General features: G+C 39.9%; 1 protein-coding gene across 2 annotated transcripts in view; it reads right to left on the reverse strand.

Annotated features, from left to right (window-relative positions):
- The window catches only part of bahd1 (bromo adjacent homology domain containing 1), a 33,224-nt gene extending 15,133 nt beyond the window's left edge, over window positions 1–18,091 (reverse strand). The window contains exon 1 of one of the 2 annotated variants that reach the window (XM_022221452.2): window positions 17,710–18,091. The gene's annotated coding sequence lies outside the window, so the exon portion shown is untranslated. Of the gene's footprint in view, window positions 1–4,640; window positions 5,036–17,709 lie in introns of those variants that run through there. The other variant, XM_022221461.2, reaches the window with a different exon arrangement.
- Between the last annotated feature and the right edge of the window lie 4,688 nt (window positions 18,092–22,779).

Here is a 22,779-nt window from a genome sequence, read left to right on the forward strand (position 1 = left end):
ACATCTCATATTATGGGCGCTTTAGAAATGCTTTGGATCTTTAATCCACGATGCCACATCAACTTCATTTGAGGCAACAGGAGTCCATATCTCACTCGTCTACAAGGTCAAATGAGCTGCAAAGTTATTGGAATCACTGCAAAGTACGAAATGAAGAAGCAATTCTCTAACATTTGGAGACACAAAAACAAACAGCTGTGATCAAATGACTCATGAATTGATCCTTACTTCTCCAACACTGGTGGCAGAAACACTTGTCACACAATAGCCTTGTCAGTTTCCATGTCAACAAGCTGGTAACGAGAACATCAAAGCATCTCCAGCAACTTTAGAGCAGATAGATAAATAATAATCCTCTGTAATTCACGTGTCGTCCTGCTGTCTCAACACAAAAAAAAAGCACCTCACTTTGGAAAAGCCTTTGGAGGTCTTGATGACTCAACTGCCGGTGACCTTTATCCAATGACACTCGTGTGTGTGCAGCAGTAAGAGATGGATCATCCGTCTTGCTGCAGCCCAGAAACACAATTATGCTTCTTGACCTCCAGGAACTAAGTCAACACAGGTCTCTTTTTTATTAAGTGGCTCCTCAGCCAGAACACCATTGAGCTTTCACAAGTACACAGTCTCTTCAGAATAGAATAAGTCGCATGATTTGGTTCCATTAATACCAGACGCACACGGTATATTATCAATTAGGAGATGGATTTTTGAATTAGTTGCTACTATGACGGTACATTTCTATAGTCACTACCATGCAATGTGGGGGAAAAAACATCAATCTCAATATCAACTTGTTGTTTAATGTATAAATAAATCTATAAAATAAACTTCATGTGAGGTGTCAGGTGTATGACTGATATATACAGCATGCATGCAAGTAAATGTGACTGAGGCAGGTGCTTTTTTCTCACATTTCAGGCACAGATATGCAACCTGTGTAGGCAGATAACATGAAAACCTCTTCAGCAGGTAATGTAACGGTGACATCTTTTATTTCATTTCACAAGAAAATGCATCCCCTCACATCTAAAATCTATACTCTATGTGTGATAAAAGAATTCATCCACAATAAAAACACAAAATAAGCGCACAAATGCAACATCTCTATAGGCAGGTTTGGCAATACTTGACTGTAGCTGCTGTAATTGTGAGAAGCTCTTGTGTATCCACAGTAAACGATGCTTATTTTTGTACTGATGGCTGCTTTCTATAAATCAAAGCACATCACATCATGCTGAAATCTTATTTTTGTGCCTGTTGTCCTGTTTTTAAATTGAGCCACTTATGGTTGCAACAAGGCTTTAATGACTGTGCAGGGGCAGTCAAGGAGAGTGCATGTGTGTGTGCCTGGATGTTATGAGACACACAACAAGAGTCTGCACAGTAATAGTTATCTTTTTTAGCTCAGAATACATTTAGAATGCGAACCTAACTCACAGTCTTTAGGAAAAATGTTAAATCTTTTTTGCAGAACACAATTTCGTGTTGTATTGCCGCTGACTTGACATGAAAACTTCAATCTTTCACCATTGGCAGTCAAGCACAATGCCTCAAAAAGAAAATGATGCTGCACTGCATAACAACAACAGAATCGTAACCTCATCTCATCACCAAGTGTACAACAAATTATTTCTATGCCATGACAACTTGCCATTATAACATCAAATGAACGGGTTGTTTTCTTTTTCATCCGTCTTTTAATATCGTTAGCCTAATAGCATAGTTGCCTAAGTCATGAAGGCCAACAAATGACTTAGGCAATTGTGCTATTAGGCTAATGATATGCAACATGTGTATGATTTTCTGTGCTCAAATCTGAACACCACGTGCAAGCTGTGATTTGTTAAAATAATTCAGAACATCCCCAGGATTAAGCAGGCAAACAAATGCAAACCCACTCTGGAGGGGACTAAACTCTGCCTGGACGTTTTCAAACCATCTCATAGCTCCGTCTTATAGCCCTTGTTGATGAATGACTCGGTGAACCGTGAAATGCAATCCATGAGGGAGAAATTTAATTTCCAGATAACAAGCGGACAGAGGGAGCCTCACATTGAGTTTCTGTCTGTGGATATCAAATCAAGTCGCTTCATTTGAATAAGACAAGTGCGCATGGTTAAAGGACGGGAGCCTCTTTCAAGAGCATCGTCATTTCCTTTGGCCAGATCGTCACCACACTGACCACAAAGAATGACACGACAGCTTTCCGAAGGGTACCGAGGTCTCGTATTTGCTGCGATTTTTTCCATGCTGCTTCGAAACGCTCTTGCACAACAGCAGTACCGATAGCTGCACACACCCACCCACACACAGACACAGTTTCTTGAAAAAACATTTGTATTAGGACACTTTGAGGGAACATTAAACATAAGCTTTCACAATCCCACTTGGCCACAGCTCTTCCATTTTTATGACCGTTTCTGGCATCCCAGAGGACCATTCAATACACGGTGCCCCCTTTAGGGAGAACACTGCGGATGCTGGGGCTCTCACTGCCGAGTTTTTCATGGCCAGATAAACTCAGAGTGTTGGTGAAATACATCATTAAAAGAAACTTTTATGGTACGGGCACTTCCAGTACAGTCATGTTTAAGAAAAAGCACAAATTTCTGAGGCTTCATTTGGGTAAGTTCACAGACTTTAAAGCTAAATCTGAAGGGCCACCAAGCCATTAACTGGAAGAGAGAACAAAAGACATTTTTCTTGTACACAAACATTTTTCTTTTCTTAGCAATATTTCCAAAGAATGATCACAAATGGGTTCCCTTTTTCCAGTAAAATACTACATTAACAAAAGCATTCCATCTTTTCAGATCTCATAAAGTATTCAAATGACGCATTTCAAGAGAGAAACATCGGTCCCTTTTTGCCTGCTCACAATTCACAGACGTATTAAACCTTTGGTGAGAGGCCACCAGTACACTGTGCTTTGTTTTAAGGAGTCGCAAGCCAAAAAAAATAGGGAGTAGTGGTTTAACACAGCGGTTCCCAACCTTTTTTTGGCTTGTGACTCCTTTAAATGTGTGACCCTTAATCACAGGTTCCAGCCTCGGTGTGGACATGAGGGCAGGTTCCTTTGAGGGATTTTTAGAGGACTGAAAAACTGAAAGTCAGCGGTGGAAGAGGGAAAAATGCTATATCATTTTAAAACACATTCAACTTCAAGTACAAATCCTACAGTCGAAATTGAACTTAAAGCTATAGTGTGGGACTTTTGCATATAAATGAATGTCCGTTTTGGGCATTCTCTGCATTTTGCAGTATACTGGAGTTTAAAATCTGGTGTCTGACCAGCAGTGATTGGTTTGCCAGAGCTGAAATGCAGAGCAACCGTAGTGATAGAGACAGAGAAGCCCACAGCGACCAAGAGTATGACGACAAAAACTAAGAGGCATCGAAGAAAAGTTTCTGATGCTGTGGATAAAAACGAAAGCTGGAGTTCCAAATCAAAGCAACGGGCAAGAAATCCATCATCAGCACACATTAACAGTGCCAGAAGGGGGAGACAAAAGTTCTGCACTGCAGGTTTAAGTGTATAAATAGTAAAATACACTAAAAGTATGCATTACGCAGAATGCTCTCTGTCATACTGCTGCTTTGCATGTGTTGCATGTTGCAGCTTAGAGCACATTTTAGCTACAATACGTACAACAACACATCCTATCCTAGAAACCGCTTGCATTATTTTGCATTTCCACAAAAACAAAGCATTGGGGTAAAAAAAGAGCAACACAGCATCAATCAGATAGATGCATTCTTTCTTTCTTGCACCCTTCCATGCAGCTTGTGATCCATCAGATTCGTCCCGCGATCCTCTTTTTTAGGGTCTCCAGGTTGGGAACGTAAGAAGGTATTTTTACCCCTTGAATGTTACACAATTTAAAGAGCAAATGGAGCATAATTGACACAGGAAACCTACTTGCTGATAATTCTGTGCCTCGGATTTCACTCTCTCCCTGCTGCTGATGGCGTATTAACTGACTGTAGTTTCATGTAGCCTATATCAGAAGTCTGACAGAGGAAGAAGAGGAAGAAGAGGAGGAGGAGGAGGAGGAGGAGTAGGCTGCTGCTGCTGGCTGACTGTCACACAGACTCATTCAGAAGAAGGACATTGTGTGGAGCTGTCATCATGAGAGGGAAAAAAGCCCCGAGGCTGGAGCTCTCACCGATCCGAGATCGGTGTGGCTTCAGATAGTGCAAGTCCACTTTCTGTGGAGCAAAAAATAAAAAATAAAAAAAGCAGTTCAACACTATCACCATCCTCCACCACCACCATCGCTTTTCTTCTTCCTACACAGGCACAAACACACCCACATCCACTCACGGATCGTGGATTGTATTAAGCAGAAAATGCAATTAAGAGGGGGGCAGGCTGCGTTTGTAATGAGAAAAATAGAAAGAAACAGACTCGCCTACTGGAGCTTGTCCATATCGGTGGTGGCGGACAGTGTTAATGTGACAGCATGCCGTAGCGGCAGAGTGGCAGCAGAAGTAAAGAGCAAACAGCTCCTCATCGGCGTCAGACATCCGCGATCAATCGGGCTTTTTTCTTTTCTTTTCTTTTTTTTTTTTTTTTTGAGCTGCTAGTTTAATATCGATGTGATGAAGGAGGCGAGTTGTTAGAAGCGAGGGCTTACCCAGCGATCATCTCCAACTGTGACTGAATTTTTTTTGCAGCCGCGGATTTGACGAATTCACCTTTTTCAGCGCGTCCCGTTGGAAATAAAAGGATCCCCGGCAGGAATAAAGAAAAAGCAGGAATAAAGAAAGAAATTCGTGCTCGCTTCTGCTTGCCTCAGTTTGTGCTCGGTGCTTCCGTGGAGCCGGGGAGCGATCCGCGGACCAAACAGCCCACAGTAGCTGGAGACATGGTGAACAAATCGGTGAGCGGTGACCTACTTCCGAAGTGGCATGCTGGAGATAATATTCATGCGCTGCCTGCATTCACATTCGCCGTTGCACCGGGACACCCCTCCGTAAAATCACGCTCATCTCACCGGAATATGCCTGCAAACTGTGCCTTCAGCGCACATCTTTACCCCCCACTTTTGTATTTTACATCTCCTGTCTGCAACAAACTGCCACTTGTCATTTGCTGCAATAGGACTCTGGATTATTTCCATCCCTGAAACTAGCTCTATTTTAAGACACATCACCAGAACTTGTCCCCGGAAAGTCATCACCGGAGAGAGATGGAGAGAAGTTAATTTTTTAAATCTGATTTGGCTTCAAACTAAGATAAAAACACGAGGAAAGTGAAACATAAACTGTAGGGAAAATAGTTCTGTGTGCACAGTGCCACATCAACTTAAACAGTATTTCAATATTACAGTAATATAGAGAATAAAATATGTATGGATGATCAGCAAACATCACCTTAAACTCATATTAAGTTCATCTATAGTGTGCCACAAACATAAAGATCATTAGGATCACTTGAAGTTCCCCAAGGAATAAAAAGTACAATAGAAATCACAAGAATGTGCCTCCATCTCTGGCCTACAATGTTTAAAAAATCTGTACCAAATGGGGAAAATCTGGCAGCAAATGAAAAAAACATTCAAAGTAACACTAAAAAACTGTGAAAATACCAGCAAATATCTGGAACATAATTGTATTTTTAGCCCATTTAAATCCAGTAAAATTGTAATTTTATGGTCACATGTTATGAAGAATGAATTCGATTTCTGATGTGGACATGATGCACAGATTGTCCTGTTCTTTTTTATAGTCAACATGTAAATTAATACCCTTTCTGGGATTTTACAAAATGTTATCCGTAATTTAACAAGTTAACAGTGAACGAAAAACATTTTTCTGTTCTTCATATACACATTCCTTCTTTCAAACAACGATAAATATATGTAAAATGTTGACACTTCATGATATTAATACTGATATTAGTGTCATTTTATGTTTAAAAGTTGTAAAACAATGAATGACCATCTGTATAAATACTGTGTTTTAGGGTTAACATGTAAACAGATGCCCTTTTTTTTTTGTGCAATTTTACAAGTTGCTACGTGTGATTTAACAAAACAAGGAAAAGTGTAAAATAACAGTAAATTGCTAGGGTCAGGGTTAGGTTATTTCTACAGTGTACCTCTGATCCTAATTGTGGAAAAATACACTGCAAACTGTGATAAATAATACATGCATTGCACAATTACAATCGTGCAAGAAGTTATATATACAAGAAAAGAACAGCAATTTACTGTTGCAAGGTTGTTCTAGAGTCGTATTGAATTTTGAACAAGTCTGCACCGATTTATCATTTTAAAAGTACAAAACACATCAAATGTGCGGCATATAAAACCCACTATGTTCCTATTGATGGCTATGGCGACTGAGATATGAATCCCTAAAGGAACATTTTAGTGATTTTTTGTCAGATCAATGGCGTCAGAAAATAGAAGCATGCAGTCGTCTTCCTTCAGCTCGATTATCTTATTGTCTGCTCTTAATGAGAAAAATAATCAATACACTCTGATGAATAATACACACAGCTGACAACAAATGTCACTGGCAAGAAAACTAAAGTTTCCTATTGGATTCTTGCAGCAGGTAAAAGATGGATTCACTGTATTGAAAATCTAACAAGTTCATATTTAAATGCCATAGAAATGATATAATGGGTCTATTGTAGGGTATAAAGAAGCTTTACAAGTGCAGAGCTGTAATGATTAGTCAATTAATCTATTGAGTATTACTGTCAACCTGTACTAAATTAAATTTTACTGCTTCCAGCTCCTGAAATTAACAACAATAACAACAACAAAAAGTTCCAAAGGTCCAATTTGGTAATAAGATGAACATCTTTGGGATTTGGTCTGATATTTTGGTAAAATAAGTCATTTGAACGTATCTCATTGGGCTCTAAGAACCCAGATGGGCATGCTTTTCATTCATCGAAACTTCAGGAAAGAAAAAAGAAAAGGTATTTTGAATCAATAATGGCAATAGTAACCATCAGGTTGAGCCCCAGAAAAACACACTTTAAAGTCATTATGTGATATCATATTCAGTAAGTCCTTATAGAGTATGACAGCAACTTAAATGTAATCTAGAATGAGATCATTGCCAACTCACTAATGAACATTACATCCATAACAATAATCCCCACAGGAATATTTCAGTCATTTTTTCTTCTATTAACGACAGCAGAAAATAGAAGCATGTATCCCTCTTAATTAGGCTCATTCACTGTATCCTCTGCTCTTAATGATACGTTCAATCTAATTATGAGTGATCAGTTGCCGCTCATCATTTATTCCCTCTATTACGTCTTGACAAAACACAGACAAGATCAGCCTGTTATGATACACACTGAACACACACTGTCAGCGATGACCGTTCAGCTGGACTCTCTCAGTGGGTGTTCCAGTTCTCCAGTTAAAGGAAATCTTCAACATCCACACCAAACAGCAAGTTACGGGTTTTTTTTTTTTTAACAACAATCTGATTGGAAAGCCGCCCGGGTTATCACGTTAGCGTGTAGTCAGAATCAAGCTTAATTGGGATAAATGCTGATTGTCCTCATCAATATCAGCTTTACAGTGTGTAATTAACAGCTGTAAAGGAGCTGAGTGTGTTGAGTTAATGAGGCGTGAGCACCGGGGGAAGCTGAGGGAGTATAGACTGCTGAGAACTGACCCGCACTGCAATAAACACACTGCAACACACTGCGGAGAGGTGCGCGACGCCAACCTGGACGGCTAAATGCTTCCTACATGCAGGATGCACTCACTTACTCGCTCACTCAGTGCTGATGTCAACACAAACATCTAAATCATTTCACAAAACCAGACAGGAAAAAGAGGCACCACGTTTTCTATTAACTATATATTTAAATGAAACATTTTCAATATGTTTGGAGCCATTAGTTTCATATTTCTAAGTAATCATTTTTGTTTATTCACATAAACATTCACACACACAAGAAGACATTTGATGCTTCCTTCATATAGCATCGAAACAGATTTTTTGGGACAGGAGAAAACTATTGTTGAAGACTGCAAACACAGCACTGACATCACCTTTACAGTTTATGTTGCTACTTTTTGAGCAAAATACACTGCCCGTCCAAAAAAAAGCCGCACACTCTGATATGTTGCTGGACGGCCTTTAACGACACACATTCACTGTGGCATCGTGTTGAAAAGCTTTTGCAATGTCACAGCATTTATTTCTCTACAGAGCTGTATTTATTTTCTACCAAGATCTTATATTGATGATGGGAGAGTCAGAACACTGCTCAAAGTCTTCTCCAGCTCATCCCAAAGATTCTCAGTGGGGCTGAGGTCTGGACTCTGTGGAGGCCGATCCATGTGTGAAAATGATGTTTGATGTTCCCTGATCCACTCATTCTCAATGTGAGCCCCATGAATCCTGGCATAATCATCTTGGAAGATACCCATGTCATCGGGGACACAAAAATTCCACTGATGGAAAGACCTGTTCATTCAGGATATTCAGGTAGTCAGCTGACCTCATTCTTTGGGAACATAAAGTTGCTGAACCTGACCAACCCCAGATCATAACTAACCCCCACAGGCTTGTAGGCACTGGCATCACTTCATCTGCCTTTCTTCTTACCCTGACGTGCCCATCACTTTAGAACAGGGTAAATCTGGACTCATCAGGCCGCATGACTTTCTTTATTGCTCCAGTGTCTGATCTCTATGCTCCATAGCAAATTGAAGCCTTTTTTTCTGATTAGCCTCACTGATCAGTGAATTTCTTAGAACTACAGCTGTTTAGTCCCAATCCTTTGAGTTCCCTTCACACTGTGCATGTGGAAATTTTCTTACTTTTATTATTAAACATAACCGTGAGTTCTACTGTTGATTTCCTATGATCATCTAAGAGTTTGTTCCGACCACATTTGTTCCTAGAGGATGATGGTTCACCACTGTCCTTAAGGTTTTAATAATACGTTGGACGGTTCTTTACCTGATTTTAGTAGTTTCAGAAATCTCCTTAGTTGTTTTCTTTGCTTGATGCGAATAATTTGATCCTTCTGAGACAGATTAACATCTGTTCCATGACCACAGGATATGTCTTCCAACATGGTTTAAGAAATAAGAAGCTCCTCACTGCATTATCTCGGGTTAAATAAGTTGTTGCAGCTGAAACGTATTCATCACTGCAGTAATTGTCCAATGGAAGGCTCTTACTTATTTGCACAGCTAAATCCAGGTGGCATTTTTTGGACAGGCAGTGTATTTACTTATGCAAACCCAGGAGACACAGAGTAACACTGTTCATTTGGAGTTAAGAGAATCTGGCCACCTTCTGAATGCCCACACACTTTTTATGCTCTACTGTTGGTCTCCACCAACTCCTGGGAGAAATATTTGGTGCTTTAACTAAACTAAAGCAACTAAATGCTCCCTGAAGTCCACCAGCAAACTAAATGCTAACAAACTGCTGTTTGGCAATAAGCAAATAAAATACATTAGCTTCATACAGATTTTCCGTGATGTACTTGTTTAAACACGTTTCCCTTTGGGATGAAAATTGAGTGTTGTGATCCTGTCCCACTAATTGTAAATTGTAAATCTTTTAGTGTAAATAGTTTCCATGTGGTGAACAGTCATTTTTTTGGTGTTTTGTGACTGTTAAAAATTTGGAGGTGTAAAGTAAACCCTGTCAAGATAAAAAGAGTCTTCATGTACTCCCACATGAGTTAAAAACAACAGCAGGTGAGTTTTCCGGGTATCATGATCACTCAGAGTGAAAGTTAGAAGCGATAGAAAGTCCTGACCTCACACACAGTCAACACCATCTGTGTCAGCTGCCCTGTGCCATCAATCACATACACAGAGAGTTTTCTTCCTGAAGTTGGCCGCGGACAGAGACAGCTCAGTTGTGTCAAAAGTTACAGACACTGGAACAGAAACTAAAACCAGTTTATATACAGTGAGGATAAAATTAACCATCTGTGAAAGATACATTCTGTGGAAAGTGTGATTTCAAAATAATTTGCTAAAAGGGGCACAGTATGGACCCTTTAAACAAGATTTGAAACACAGCAACCAGTTTGAAGCAGGCCTTATTTTGTGTTTTCTTTGGTTTAGACTAATTTTCAAAAAGTATTCATCTCTAACATTTTCCAGCAATGATAAACGGAAAAAAAAACACATCACTGATAGAAACTAAATATATGGGAGTCAAAATGAGAACTGAGATATGAAGGAAGTCAGAATATCAAGTTCTCTGGGTTACATAAAATAGAAACACTGCTTTCACAACAGTTACTGTGACTTTTCCAGATAAATCACAGCTAAAGAAGTGACTATGTTGTTTGTTTTGCCTTCAATAAAGTCAAGTTTCCCTGACAAAGATCAGAGTGTTCAGAGAAATGAAAAGGTTTTCATTCATTTCCAAAACTGATTGCTCTGATCAGAGTTCATGTTATGAGCAGAAATACTGTCCTTCATGCAAGCGAACATACACACACAAGTCATGTACAATAAATTGAAACTCAACAGTATTTCTTAAGAGCTGGTGCTTTATATTGTGTTCCAGGCCACTTTCAACTCAGATTGCTTGAAACTGATCTACATTTGGCCTTGTATCGCTTTTCAACAAGATCTTGCCCCAGAAACTCTTATCTCAGGAGATATTTACTGATGATGATGATGAATTTTTCATTCTGAAGGTAGAGAGATAACATAGGGCAGAGTGAAATAACACTGTAATACTTTATTGATCTCTTTCTCCACTTGCCCCGGCTTACAGACCAGCCGCCCTCCAGCTACCAGAGCATCAGCACACAGTAAATGGAAAGGTTTTTTTTTTTTTAACAGTAAGTTCTTGGATTTTTTTTTTTTTTTTTTTGTAAATCAAAAAAGTTCACAGACTTTTCTTTTTTCACAAATGTACAACATAATTGATATCTAGTCTGTGATTTTAAAAGACGCAAGTAGCACCATACTGTTTTGCAATTAATCCTTCAAAGTAAAGAGTAATGAACAAAATAATATCCGCTTCCTCCTACATATAAAACGGAACAAGTGCTTCATGGTGGCTCTGTAACAGTTCAATGACTTAATGGCTTCTGTTTATCTGCTGCTATCACACTACACCTCAGCATTTAGCTCCTAACGACATGCTCGTCTTTGTTCAGCAAACGTGACACACCATCAACACACACTTGCCCCCTTTGAACTCCAGGCAGTTTCTGAGCATTCTTTTTTTTCTTTGCTCCTGCCACATTTTTATTCACTGTCGATTGTGTTTTTAACTGCATTAAAACGCCCTACACCTGAATGGAAACAGCCACTGCTAGAAGGAGAAAGAATTCAGAGTCTTTTGCACTGTTATGATGCCATAAATCCCCCCTAAACAGAAAAAGAAACAAAATTGTCCAACATTTTTTTAGGTGTCCACAGGTGGTAGCAATCTTGGAAAAAAAAAAACAGTGACTCTACATACCATGCATATTTTACTAGTTACATTTTTAGTTTGTTTCCATACTTGCCTGGTATCTGCTCTGCTCTGCTCTGTGTAAACACAGCCTGCAGTTCAGCCCAGCTCAGACGAAACGTCCCTGAATTGTTGTCATGTGACAGATGAGTCACTCACGGCCTCAAGGTTACACCGTGGAATGCAGACTTTATTGTTTTTTTGGTTTTTTTTACAGAAACTAGTTAAAGCAAATTTTTATGGCATTGTTTTTGGTTCAAGGACAGCCGTAAAGTTGAAAACCTGATTATTCTTTTTTGCTTTTACAGAGAATCTGTGCCATATTGGTAAGTTTTTTTAAAGACAAAGTGCGTTTTTAGCACAGGTTAAAAGTAAGAGTAAAAAAGCTAAAAGTAAAAGAAAGTCGACACCGTACAGCACACAGACTCAGTTAGAGACCAGCTGGTGAACACAATAAAGCATTTAGCAGCTGAAGAACCACATCTCCCCCCCAGGACTTGACAGAGGCCAAAAACAGAACTAAAAGAAGAGCCGATATTAGGGTTATTTTTGCCACATGGCCAGAAACACGACTTAAAATAGTTGATAATGTTGTGAAGAAACCGTTGAACGTGTAAAAAGCAAGTTCTTGCCAAGTTCCTAGACTTAAAAAGTGATATGTCAATGCTTTGTTCACAGCTCCTGTTTTGAAGTGAGCAGAAAATTCTGTTATCGCTGGCTTAAGTGCCATGACAGTTTTTTTGTTGTTGTTGCTGCTCAGAGTGCGGTCAGTGTGGTCTTCGTGGTCTCACATAAACCTTGGCCGAGGTGTCGTTGCTGTCATGCTAGCTAAAAGCCGCTGATGCGAAAGTGATGGTCAATTTGTGAGAGTGCCAACAATATTTGGCCGCGCAGAATTGAGCGGGTCGGAGGAGTTCAAGAGATAATACCCATTTTGGTGGTACGACTGTGATTACACAGAGCGTCCAAAGATGCAATGAAAACCATCTAAATCACCTGCGAATAGGGATTATGAAGCTACGCAAATAAAAGAAGAGAGCAGCTAATGTAAATTGCACCAGTAATGCTTGTGATAGAAGAACAATCTCACTTCAGAATACATTAGAAGAGGAAGCCACGTGTGTGCAGCAATCATTAAAGCAAAATATGTTTTCAGAGAGATGAATCATACAGTACACATGTAATCCAGTGAAGTCACTCAGGAGGCCTTATCCCTTCTAACCACTCAAGCAGCCTGTCATTGTTTGGCTCAGCTCTGTGTACATTAACCAGGGTTATCTGAAGAGTGTGTGCGAGAGACAGAGGCGTTTGTGTCATGCATGGCTGGTAGCAACAATGTGACACATGGCTGTTAACTTGTTTTCGCGATTACAACTTATCCACACAAGATAGCATTTGTGTGGGTTAAAAACACAGTTAAAAGGGAGAATTCGGGAAATCCAAGGCTAAAATTAAGACAAGAAATAAGAAAACACAGTGAAATAAAAACTGGAGCTTAGAAAAGAATGTATTTAGCAATGAGACAGATTGTAAACTACTTGTGAAACATGACAGGAAATAATGAGGAGGACAAGCCACAGAATGAAGCCTTGAAACAGCCGAGACTCTGACAGTGCAGAAGTAGGTGAAAGGGAATGTTGTGATCAGAGCATTTTGTAGACGATGATAGGAAATCTGCTTAATTGCACATAAATAGAATCAAAACAGAGCTTCAAACGAGAGATTGTCACGAGCACATAAAAGCACGTTGAGCTTAAAGCCGTGTGTTTTCTCCACAGCAGAACAGGTAGTAAGCCGTTTCTCAGCTTCAGCGTGTAGCCTACAGATGTAAAGATGACAGTTCAGCAGTACAGAGCAGATACAGGACAGGAAGTGTAATTATCTCCTTCTACTGTTCCTCTTCAAAGAGTCAGGGCAAGATGCCAGACAGCCTGACTAGCAAAGAGGGAGAAGAGAAAAAAAAGAGAAACCAGATAGAGAGAGATAGTGATGAAGACTGAATTCAAAAGGATTGAGGCAAAGCACCAGAGAGGAGTGGAGGGAATCTCACACCTCGCCTCACATCGAGCAGGAAAAAAGTCAAACTCAGTGGAAATCAGAGGGGCAATTTTTCCACATTCAGCCTCCTGCTTTTCTTTGCTTGACAGTTCCTCGGAGATACAAACGTTTGGCATGGACTTCTCTGAGAGCGCAGGCGAAAACAACCGGGAAGGAAAATTAGGAGAATGTGCGAGAGACAGCGAGGAAGGAGGGGGGAGGAAAAAGACAAGAGAGTGATGGATTGAGATAGCACGGTGAACGGAGACAGTGAGAGATTGTCATCATCATCGTGAACAATGACTCTCTGATAGAGGAGGCCTGTCGCTGGGTTTGCAGCCCAGCTGAGGAAGGAGTGAGGAGGGGGCCGGCCGCCTGCCTGCCCACCTGCCAGGTCCTCAGTCATGCTTTTAGCATCTGCCAAACTGAAGGACGCTTGGTGCCATGTGCTTTTCACTGAAAGAGCCTGACGTTTGTCAGTCACAGTGAGAGCTTCTGTTCTGTTTGGCTGCAGCCAAACAGGATTTAGCGTCCCCCTCCCCGAAACACACACACACACACACCCATGTAAACAATCTCACTGAGTGTGAGAAGTGTGCGAGACCCCGAGTCTGAAAGCTGCACATCCACTGCAGCTGTGGACCAATGGACAGCTGATGCCAGTCTGTGGGTCTCTGTTCTCGTCCTTCCTTCCACACCAGCCCTGCCTCCTCTTCTTCTATGTTTCCATGAAACAAACCTGTAATTTTCACAGCTGTGTCTCGGCAATGTGCCAGGGTGAGTCAGGGGAAGAGAGGGGGGAAGAGAGGGGCCGGCTAATGGCTTTTAGAGGACTACAGGCTACAGCACGGCTTGCTAATCCTGAGATACAAGATTCTCCGCTCATTCAGCGCCGCGAAATATTCATACAACTGAACAGGATTAAGAATAAAAACGCATTAGCATTGTAAAACAGCAAAGTGCAAAGTTCTCTCATTTTTGTGGCCGTCCTTTAGAATGCTGCTGGTTTTATTACAGCTTCTTTCTCGTCTGCGGCTGTAGAATGGTCTAACTGCATCTCCTTCTGCTGCAGCGGAAACAAACACTGTGGTCTGTTTGTGTTTCTGTAAACTAATCACAATTACCAGGGGCGGTGCTAAACCAAAGATGCAGCAATGGTGCTCCTACAAAAGAGTGCAGAGGGAATTAAAAGAACATGTCCACACAGGGTGGCAGATATCTATAAAAAGACTGAGTCAACAAAAGAACCGAACAAAAAAACCAAGCAACCTTCATCGAGGCGAGATTCAAATCGTTGGCAAAAAATTGCCATTATCAGCATGTAGGTTGCTAGTCTGGAGTTTGCTATTTCCTGTAGTGAAGGTAGCACGCAGACAGCAGAAGGAGAGGGGAAAGTGTGTGAAATGTGCAGCAGAAACAGAGGTTTATCTACACCTGGTGATTCAGACTATGGTGAAACTGTTCTTAGCAACATAACAGCTGAATTCTGGGGACAAGACCTCATTATGACGACAGAGTCAGTTAATTACAGTTAGTAATGATAACTAATCACCCTGACAACCTGAAGCATTTTATTTTGGAGCTACCTGGAGGTTTGTATCATCTTTTAATCCCTATTCAGGTCGGATCACCGGCAGGGTGCAGCGATCATCTGCCCCGAGGCTCCACAACTCTCCAGGATCAGGGTTTGGGGTTAAGATTTAAGGAATTAAAACACATACAGTCTCTGATCTTGAAAGATGCACAAAAAGTCTAGTCTAGTTTTAAGCCCTTCTACCGCAGGTGTAGGTCTGATTCCAGAGGCGAAGGGAGCACAAGGGAGTGAAATAATAACACTCGATTATTGCTCTCTGGGTAGTAACTGAAGGCAACCCAGATGACTTTTTTTTTCGAAATCAAATCCTCTCTTCTTTTTATCTGGATTGCGCAGCACTACGCTCCCAAGCAAGGAGCTGGGTGAGTTTTCATGAGCCTGAATTTTTCTTTAAAGTTGAAGCAAGTGCAATTTTCTGTCTGTACTCTTGAGATTCTCCACATTTAAAATACACTCCAGTGATTTACAGGGAGGCAGCAGCTGCACGTCCACGCAAATCCAAACCAAACCTAGTAAATATTATCACTGACAGGCAGCTGAAGTTACGGAAAAATGGAGGGCGATGTATCAACAAACAAGGTTACGGTTAAAGAGCTGTGAGTTTGTGTTTGATAGGAGTTAACCTACAGTGCGGTGTTTTGGAAAAATGGGCCGTGTCAGTGTGCTTTCCTGTGTAGCTGTGGGTGGAAAGTTGTTTTCGGTGTCAGAAGATCTTTCCCTCCACTAAAATATATGTCTATGGGTTAAAAATAGCAAGATAATGCTCTGTTTGAACCCTTATGTTGTCCTACGGGTCAAAACTGACAAGTTTTAGTTCGAAAACATGGAAAAAATACATATTTTCACAGTGAAACTTTCTTTCTTTCAACATTTTTTGGTGGAAAAAAAGAAATGTTGAAAATGTTTCTTAAGAACATTCACAAAAAAAATCAACCAAAATCCAGCGAAATTCGCTGGATTTTGGTTGCTTTTTTTGTGAATGTTATTAAAGAAAATAGTAGAGGTTCTACTGATATATATGTAATCACTTCAGATATTTTTAGGATTTTTTTGGGGAAGATTTTTTTACTCATTTTTTGAAAATATTTACAAGAATTTTCTTGCTATATTTGGGGGATTTTTTTAAATAAAACTTTTAAGGAATTATTAGAATTTTCTTCCTGAAGGTTTTGCAAATTTTCAGAAATTTGGGGAATTTTTTTGGCGGAATTTTTAGTTTTTTTCAGACAAGTAAACAATATTTTTTGGTGCCCGTAAATGAGGACAACAGGAGGGTTAAATGTCCTGCTCTTGCTGTCTGCTCCTCTGACCACATGTGGCCTGAGCTGGAAGTATTTGTCTCCTTTGGGACAGCCGGAGGTCAGCGTGTTTGTCCTCCTCTCTGTACGGCCACAACGGGACAGTTCTTCAGAAATAATGGGATTATGTCCGGGATTGATATCCAGCTTTATGGCTCACGTGCGGGCATTCAACATGCAGCTCTGTCAGGCCTGTCAAGGTTCTCTGTGGAGAACTGACTGGACACAAATCTACCACGACCTCCAAAACTGGAGCTCTATTGTCGGGCGTTTGTGTTCACAAGAGGCTTTACAAACACCATTATACTGAGGAACCCACCAGGCTACTTGTGTGCCGTGTATTTTAACCCCGATGTCGTATCAGAGCCTGTACTTTCCAGTGACCTTTTACCACAGGAGATGATCAGTTTGCCCACATTGTGCCATTTCATTTCCTTTGTTTACCGAGCGTTTAGTTAAAAAAAAAAAAACTGGCATAAAAAGTGCAAGTTTGAGGCTTCAGATTGCTTGTTTTGGTGCAGCAACGAGGTGGAAGAAGTGTTTACCAGTACAACGACGTGAAAATGTTCACAAAAAAGCCTTTAGAGTATCAATAATGAATGTTATACAAGCAAAATGGCCCATGCCAGACCCTTTGAAGGAGTTCATTTCAAATAATTTGTCTGCTTTTGGGTTGATAATTGCAAAGTAGGAGTAACAAGTGTAATATTTCAATAAAATATAGAGAAATTGTAGGATAAGTGACATAAAACTGTAGTAAAGCAAGTCATCTGTTTCAAAACTCTCCAAATCTACAAAGACTTTCTAATATTCTGATATTTACTGGCACAAAAGCAGCAAATATTTACATTTTGCCCATCAGATTTGTTGTCAGTTGACGAATCAATCAACTGACTGCTTTTCTCTCTGCATCCAAACATCTTTCACAACAGAACCTCAACGTGCCTCCGCGTTGGTTCCGAATTAAATCAGTTATTTTTTGCCCTTTTCATCTCACACAGCTACAAACTCCTGAGCAGAGTCGAGCCTCCAACTCCAACACCAGCTGCCTCTGTGACATTTTCTGCGATCACGAGCTGGAGAGTCTCTGAGTCGAGGCTCCGTCCGCATTTCAGGCGACAAAAAACACGACTCCACCACCTGCACAAGTGACAGCACACATGACAGACAGCTCCAAAAAGTTGCCTTTGACGGTTACAGATGGCTAAGAAAAGGAAAGATCCGTTTATCTTGCACGTAGCTGGCACATTATCCCAACCCGAGCTGCCTCATCGCTCGATCCTGTCCTGCCTGACACTTTCAGTTTAGCCCGAGAGGCGATAAGAGTTGAAAGCTTTTGTGTCTTACCGCTTCGTAGTCTGGAAAAATAACCCGGGATGTTTTGGAGATTTGATAAAAGAGAGATCAGTTCCACAAGGCGACAGAGAGATGCGTCAGGTGTACGCTTCCCGCAAGTGAAGGAGGAAAACAGTGTGGAGGGCGACTCATGTTGAGTTGATCGGCTGAAGCCTCTCCTGGTGGTTTTTTTTCCTCGCACCAAACTGCGCCGCTCCGTGCGCTCCGCGTAAAAACCTCCACTCGATCCACGTAAAACTACAACGGCGGTTTGTGAGACGAAGTGAGCCGTGAGACGCACTCAGCAGAGCTCCTGCAAACTACGCTTCACTTCGGCGTGTTTTTACATAACAGCATCATCCGCTTTTTATGTTGACGCATCATGTAGCGAAAACATGGAGTTTCTTAAAGGGCCACGGACGCGCCGTCCACATGTCACCGTCCCCAGCAGCCCCGCTGCGGCTGACAGATGGCGTTCACCTAGTTAATGTCTCCCAGTCCTGCTCCTCTGACACTTGCATTAACCCTCGCAGCTGAACGGAGGATCTGCGGTTTGTCACCTCCGGACCACAACCAGCTCTGACATGTGACTGCATGGAGTTCTCCTCCACATGAGTTTGTTCTCTTTTAAGGTGCTTTAATTTTTTTGGCGCAACTTTAAGCAATAAAAATTGGGTTTTTGACATTATGCATGTGTTGCATGTAGTATGGAAGACGATCTGCAGAAATTGGACTCCAAATTTCTCCAAAAACTAAACCAAACTGACCGAAATCAAGAGGATTCTAACTTCCACCACTTTATTAACCCCCTAATTATTAAAACTGCAATATAAATAGTCATATAAATAGTCATCTAACAAAGACTTAACATGACTGAAACCCACACTAACTTCAGACTAGTGCTGGTGTAGCACGTTTGCAACCATTAACGTTTAGATTGCAGGCAAATAAGTGGCCACCTCTTCTTCTTTTTACACAACACCTTCTTCAGAACAGCATTACCACAGTGGGATACTACTTTATGATATGAAAGCTTTTTAATAAATGCTCAGAGTGTTTTAAAATGTTCCATAAATGTCCATGAGATCATTTTACAATGCATTATAAATCGGCTATGAACTGATGTTGCATCAAATCCATCTGTCCTGCCTTTATCCTTTCTTTTTTCTAATAATGCAGCCATAAAATAACGACTGCCTTGTACTTGCAAATGTTACTAAATCAGTAATAAATCAAAATGACTTTTATAACTTACCTATAAAACCTCAATAAATGCTTTATTAACTTGTAATAACACCATTATTTGACTTAAACCCTTTAAAAAGATGAAGATCATGACGTAATTCATAATAATAACAGGCAATTATAATGCTGAAAACCTTATTTATATACAGCAGGCCTTCATTCACTGTGAGAGAATTATCAGCTTTTATTTTTTAGCTGGTTCAGTATTAATCAGGAAGAGCCGTGCCATGGATATTTCCTGGATCCACTGCATGTATGAACTGAGGTTATCTAGAATCCAACAAGCATTTATTAATGACTCATTTACATTAACTCGAGATTTGCTTATTTTAAAGTGGAAAACCTTCCCTTGACAATAAGGCATTCAGTTTGCACCTCTCTGCTGAAGGGAGGAGCCCTTCCTGCTTAATAAAGAGCTCTGCAGCTGAAAAGACAAAGTGTACTGAGCTGACAGAGGTTATACAGCGGCTTCCTACACAAACAATGTCAAATCCCAGAGGCTGTATTAGGTTTGTAATATTTTATCATGTATTACTAATCTGTAAGCAATGAATGATTGTAAAACCATCTAAAAAGTAGCTGGTGACAACTTAGAAACCCATTCATTCCACTGCTTTCCTGCTGTGTAGTATGATCAGTTCACCAATAAAATTAGGCCACAATGCAAATATGAGGATTCTGCAGGGTCAAGAGAGAGAACGCTGTAAAAAAAAAAGTTTTAAAACAGTTTTTAATGGTCATTTTTACAGATTTACCCAGTTTTGTTAAATTATGGATAATGACAAGTAATATCACAGAAAAACATATTAATTTTCATGTTAATGTCATAAATTTATATAAAAAAAAGAGGTCCAAACTGTAAACAATGTTGACAAAGAAAATCTATATTTTTAAAAACAGTAATTCTTTCTAATATAAAAAGTGGTAAATCACTTTTAACGGGTATGTCACAGGTTTTTCTGTTTTGTTAAATGACAGATAATATTTATGTCAAAAGTTTTAATTTACACATGAGCCCTATAAAAGAAAACTCCCCAAAACTATGAATAGCATTTTTTAACAGATCAAAACTACAAATATTGTTGACATAGTAATTCCTTCCTGTACAGTTTGCAACTATAAAATTACACCATTGCACTATGTTTAAATCTACTAAAACACATCATTTTTATACAGATGTTTGCTATTATTTTCACCAGTTTTACAGTTTTTGGACATTACAATATTCTACGTATTTGTTTTGGCACTCTTGCTGCCGTATTTTCACCATTTTTAAAAATGATTTGTTTTATTTTTACAGTGCAGTTAACGCTGAACTCACTTAAATGGTCAATTTCTTGCTTTATGAATTAAATTTAGCCTTTTTGACTCTTCAAATTAATCAGTTCTAAGCGTCTGGCACAATGATTTAAGCAAAACCCCTAAGATCACACAGGTAGAGTTACTTTTCTCATCTCAGAAGAAACCTGTGGTATGTTCTATAGCAGCATGTCTCTATCAGCAGAGGGAGGCTGCACAGTTGTCATGGAGATCACTCCCCACCACAAGATTACTGGAGAACAAAGCTCCAGAGTGATGCATGGCTGTGACTGAGCCAACCTTCATGACAGATTAGCAAACCCCCAGTGGGTGAGCAAGACCGTGAGATAAAGTTAAAAGGTCTGGAAGAAGAAAAAAAAAAGACACAGAACTTTAGGAATTTTATAAAGTTACTGTCATAGTCAGGTCAAGTAAAGGCTATTCAACTCAGTCAGGCAAATCAACAGAGTTTTTTCTTTGAGAAATTGTAAAATATTGTAAAAATAATACAAAAATATCACACATTATGTTATTTTTAACCCTTTTTTTGTTTGCTGTACAATTCCAAATGTGTTATCTCATAGTTGAGATATCAGTATTGTTCTACAGTGTTGTAAATAATATAAAAAGAACCTTGAATGAATGGATGTGTTCAAGAAACAAGTAAATGTGAAGGTTTAAGGTGGAATTTTTCAGATGATTTTGTCTCTGCGCAGTGAGCTGAGTGTGTAAGCGATGATAATGTTTGAACTGGACTTATTTCCTGGAAGGGGAAAGTCCAGCCTGAAACACAACTCCCATGTATAATTCAAATGCACTGGGATAGTTCAATCATTGTCTGAGCTGCTGTCTCCCTTCTGGCTTTTCTACAAACAAGGAGCTCTGTGTTCAGCGGATACAGAGGGACGATAGAAGCACGTATGTTTTGTTGACAAACCTTTTCTCCCTTCATTTTTTTTAAGAATCACAGGACACATCTGAAACACAAAGCCTCCTGTATTTCAGTCTTTTATGTCGTCAGATCTGAAACTACACTCTTTCATCTCCGCTGGGCGGGGTTAAGAAGGGAATCAACAAATTGTGAATACGGTCAATCGTTCAGCGTTTTCATCACAGAGCAGAGCGTGACGCACAGCTGAGCAACGCTGAGCCGAATCAAAGTCCAAGCAGACAATCTTCTGCACATCAATCAGCCTGAGTCGCAGTATGAGACGGACATGGAATGACAGTAGATGGATTGGAGGCAGTAATCGCACGATACATCATCTGAACAGGTGACGGACGGGGAAGTTCAGCAGCAGGTTACTGGGAGGGAATAGAAAGCTGTCAGAACGACCTCTGAGTCTGAAAATGATGCAGGATTTAAGTTAATCATTTTTGCTACTACTTTACACTTCACTAAACATTACACATTTTACTCCACTAACAGCAGCAATTAGCATCTATTTTGCAGATGACCTGTTGTTAAAATATGATTTCACATGGTGTTTTCTGGTTTAAACTAGTGAAGTGCTGTTTCAGGGGCGAGCCAGTGGCCTAATGCGTGGTCAGAGTGTATGCCATATTACTGCAAATACCTGAAGCAGCGAGGCCCGGGCTCAATTTGCTGCCTGCCAGTCCTTTATTCTCTTTGCCTCTCCACTGCCACAATAAAATAAAAATGACTCTAGAAATGCTGTTTGTGTAGCAGTAACAAATACAAAAAAATATACGATATACATAGTCTGAAAAGGGACAATCCGCAAACCAACTTTTACTTTAAACAGTTGAATACATTTGCTGCTAAAATGGGGCTCTTAGATTGTTTTGAATGCAGCAGTTCTACCACTTCTTTTCTCATTTTTTATTCTTCAGGAATGTGTCTTTCCTAGTAGGTAAATTATCAGAATAATTCTTTTAAAACTGTGCATGTTTGAAGTTGAATGATTTTGCATCCCTCTGCACAAAAACAAAGGTTTTCCGAACCAAATACGAGACACCATCAAGGATTCTACATGTTTAAAAAGCTAAAAGCTGATCAGTTACTGTGGATTATATATTCTAAGACAGTGTGGGAAGTGATGCTGTTGCTGCACAGAACAGAAAACTCTGTGATGAGTTTCAGTTCCTAGCGGACTTGAGGATGCAGATGTCTACTTCACATGTTTTCTGTTGGTTGATGTTCTCTGCTATGATTTTCAAATGAGCTACTGAATTCCTGCATTTGGCATCCAGTAATATATTGTTTTATTTTTTAAATATTCTCAGCTTAGCACCAACAGTCTGAGCTGTAGACACATTAACGCCATAATGCATACTGTAGCATGAACCTAGGGGACTCACAGAACAGTTTACTTTAAAAACAAAAACAGCCAAAATCAAGTTTTTGTCATTTCTAGTCCATACAAGGTTCTAAAAATGGATGCCACACTTACCATAATGCAACCAGTGATACTTAAGTTGCAACACAGATTTTTCATTTTAAACTCGCAGTCTCAAAAGCCAAGTCGCCATCACTCCTCTAGACATCAATCCCTAATATTTAACAATATCATTGGT

This window comes from Acanthochromis polyacanthus, chromosome 1, assembly GCF_021347895.1.
Source record: "Acanthochromis polyacanthus isolate Apoly-LR-REF ecotype Palm Island chromosome 1, KAUST_Apoly_ChrSc, whole genome shotgun sequence".
NCBI lineage: Eukaryota > Metazoa > Chordata > Actinopteri > Pomacentridae > Acanthochromis > Acanthochromis polyacanthus.